The 3,981-nt window shown below is 42.7% G+C and overlaps 1 pseudogene across 1 annotated transcript; it reads right to left on the reverse strand.

Moving 5' to 3' along the window:
- Positions 1-2,349: 2,349 nt before the first annotated feature.
- LOC309548564 (small ribosomal subunit protein uS7-like) lies at positions 2,350-3,002 on the reverse strand (annotated as a pseudogene). The gene has a single exon. The product of its transcript is annotated as a small ribosomal subunit protein uS7-like (transcript).
- Between the last annotated feature and the right edge of the window lie 979 nt (positions 3,003-3,981).

Genomic DNA, 3,981 nt, shown 5'->3' on the forward strand with positions numbered 1-3,981 from the left:
TTGTTTTATGCTACATATGTTTGGTAAAAAAAATCGCAATAAGCGTATTTTGATTGGTTTGCGCAAAAGTTATTGCGTTAACAAAGGGAAAGATTTCTGTCATTTTTTGTGTTTTTTCTTTTTTAACGCGTAATGGCGGCGATCTGCGATTTTTTTTGCGGGACTGCGACATTGCGGCGGACAGATCGGACCCTTGACTGACATTTTTGACACTTTTGGGGGTACCAGTGACATTACTGCAGTAATCAGTGCTATATATATATGCACTGTTACTGTAAAAATGACACTGGCAGGGAAGGGGTTAATTTTATTGGAGAGGGAGGGGTTAATGTATGCCTGGTGCTTACTGACGTGTAGGGGGGGAGGTGACTGAGTGAGTCATGGACAGATCGGATGTCCAGCTATGCTGAACACTCCGATCTGTCACTCCCTGTCACTATGGAGATCCGCCCGCTGTGTTTACACACAGCGGGCGTATCTCCAGACTCGATCCCTGACGATCGGGTAAGAGCAGCGGCGATCGCCGCTGCTCCTCCCCTGGCCCGACTCCCGCTGTGAATGAAAACAGCGGGAGCAAGCCTCTGGCGGCGCGCAAGCGCCACCCAGAAGGGGGAGTGTCTGACGACGTAGTACTACATCATCAGACGATAACGAGCCACTCTGCCGCAGTAATATTACTGTGAGCAGACGTAAAGTGGTTAAAGACCTTAAAATGCTTTTACACGTACAGTGACAGTAAAAAAAACATGCCTACAATGCATTTTAATAGGGTTTTTCTATTTCGCGGATTTTCACTTTTCGCGGCTGGGTCCGGAACGTAACCCCCCCAATGGAGGGAGGTTTACTGTACTTGGCTGTATTACTAAAAGTGGAACTTTACTTAAAATATGAAGCTCAGCTCACCCTCCTCCTCCTCTGGTATTATTTTTCCCTTGAGCATGTACCTGCTGATACTTATAATTTTCTTGCCTAGGTGAGAAGAGCGGAGGTTGCAAGCCCCCCCCCCCCCCTCCTCCCAACCGCAATGGGTGTTTGAGACATCTCCCAGGAGGCTTTGGGACCAGTCTGCTGACATTAAAACATTTTTTATAAATGACCAAAGTTCCTCTTTAATTGTTTAATACAATTAAGTTGTAAATTTGTTAGTTTAGCAACAATCCCACTTTTTTTAGTTTTATTTATGCAGTTTCAATTAAGCCCTGTGTTTGTAATAGATATCCTAATTATATAATTTGCTAGCTAGGAGACAGGTACCAATACATTTCAAAAGCTTCTGGCAGAAAAGTATTACCTTTGACAGTAAGGTAGCAGTAAACAGATACAACAAAAAGAGAAAATGGCAGCTGTACAATCAATTTAAAGCTAGAGAGTAATGTGCACAATCCTAGAGCAATTTCAGTAAACAGAACATTTTCCAGTTGTCAGCCCTGCTGACCTGTAAAAAAAAAATAAATAAATAAAAAAAGCTACTGAACATTTGATTTAAAGTGGTATTAAACCTATTTTTTTTCTCTGGGCCCCTTGTAGCTTTATGTGGTGCATCCTGTCAAAGGAAGACCTCCAGCACTCCAGCCTCCAAGACAGGAGTGCTTCCATCTCCTCCCAGTCTTCCTTCCATGTCTCCTTCATTTAGCCGCTTGAATGGCTGGGCCATAATGACATCACTCCCGCACATGTGCACAGCTGAAAGTTGCTTTTGGAAACCTATAGTGAGCGAAGACGGGGGATGTCTTTGCTGACCTCTTCTTCTAAAAATGTCTGTTACATGGCTTCAGTATTCTGTTTGGTCACTGGCCCAGAAAAAATATGCAGGTTAGCAATAAGTTTAAGTTTCTTGATCTGGTTACTTGTTCCAGCTCAAGAAACTTACAGACAGCCAAGCAACCTGCATTTTTTTTAGGAAGTCAGAAATAACAGCCTTTATATTTCTTTTTGTATTTGTTTACTATAAAGGGAAACTATAGGGTCTTTTCAGTAAGTACTAAACTAGGCCAGAAAACTGAATTACAGGTAGATATAAAAAAACAATCAGTGCACTCATATACAGTAATAATTTAAAACAAATGAATGTATTGAATATTGAATATTTACATTCAATTTGTAGAAATACCTTGTTTTGACTTGACTTTGTCTGATCCCAGAGAGTCCTTAGTCCTGCAGAGCGGTGTCTGGGGGCATCTTTAGCTTCTAGTGGTCTCCATGGGAAGCCAGCTGTCACGGTGATGGAAATCTGACCAGAACAAGGCTTGGGACGCTGCAGGCTCAGGATCGTGACGTGACCAATATGCGACCGGTTTCAGAGCGTGCGTGCTGTGAATGGAACGGCAGCCGCGCTCCTTTCTTGATAACTTAACGGTTGGACTTGGCAACTCTCTCCAATTCATCTTTCTTCTTGATAGCGTAGGAGTTAGAGGAGCCCTTTGCTGCATTAATGAGCTCATCAGCGACGCATTCTGCAATGGTCTTAATGTTCCTGAAGGCAGCTTCACGAGCTCCGGTGCACAAGAGCCAGATAGCCTGATTGACTCTTCTCAGTGGGGACACGTCCACAGCCTGTCTTTTGACTTATCTACCGATACGGGTGGAGTCTTCACGGGGACCGCTGTTAATGATGGCGTTCACCAACACTTGCAGGGGGTTCTCACCGGTCAGCAGGTGGATGATCTCAAAGGCGTGCTTTACAATCCTGACTGTCATCAGCTTCTTGCCATTGTTCCTGCCGTGCATCATGAGGGAGTTTGTCAGACGCTCCACAATGGGGCACTGGGCCTTACGGAAGCGCTTGGCGGCGTAACGTCCTCCGCTGTGTGGAAGGTACTTGGCATACTTCTCCTTAACGGCAATGTAATCCTGCAGTGAGATGTCATTGATCTGGGCATCATCCGTACTCCATTTCCCGAACAGTTTAATTTCAGGGGTCTCGGCCCCAACAGGAACAGATTCCCAGTCTGCCATCGTGTCTGCTGGCCTATGTCCTAGCCAGTCGGAGCTCAGAGCGGAAAGAGCGCCGCGCTCCTTTCTCAAGCCTGTCCCAAGCCTCTTTTGCACGGCCGGCTATTGTATTCTGACAGCCACAGCACCCACAGCTGTCCAAATACCCAAACAGTGACTGCATCTGATAGTATACTATTACTGTTCAGTCAATAATTTTCTACCCGGCTCAGTCGATTTTTCAGTTGACTTTTAATGAGTTGTGTGGTGCTGACATCTCTAATTTTGGCAGATTCAGCAAGAATTGGCCTACATTTAAGCTGTGAATGGGTTCTCTAATAGACTTGTATATAATAAAAATGCAATTTGAAAAAAAAATTTAGTTTAACCAGTTCTGGACCGGAAGGATTTGCCTCCTAATGACCAGACCATTTTTTTCGGCACTGTGTTACTTTAACGGAAAATTGTGCAGTCGTGCGATGCTGTATCCAAATAAAATTGATGTCCTTTTTTCCCACAAATAGAGCTTTCTTTTGGTGGTATTTGATCACCTCTCCGATTTTTATTTTTTGCGCTATAAAGAAAAAAAAAAAAAAAAGTGACAATTCTGAAAAGAAAAACAATATATTTCACGTTCAGCTATGTAACATTCCCAAAAAAAAAAAAAAAATTAAAATCAACATTTCTTTATCCTTTTAGGCCAATTTGTATTCTGCTACATATTTTTGGTAAAAAAAAAATCACGATAAGTGTATTTTGATTGGTTTGCGCAAAAGTTATCGCGTCTACAAACTAGGGGAAAGATTTATGTCATTTTTATTTATCTTTTTTTTTTTTTACTAGTAATGGCGGTGATTTGCGATTTTTAGCGGGACTGCGACATTGCAGCGGACAGATCAGACCCCTAACTGACATTTTTTTACAATTTTGGGGGGACCAGTGACATTACTACAGTAATCAGTACTAAAAAGATGCACTGTTACTGTAATAATGACATTGGCAGGGAAGGGATTAACCTAAGGGTGATCAAAGGGCTTAAAAAAGTGTTAG

The sequence above is a fragment of the Pelophylax lessonae genome (assembly GCF_965119305.1).
Source record: "Pelophylax lessonae genome assembly, chromosome: 2".
In the NCBI taxonomy this organism is placed as follows: Eukaryota; Metazoa; Chordata; class Amphibia; order Anura; family Ranidae; genus Pelophylax; species Pelophylax lessonae.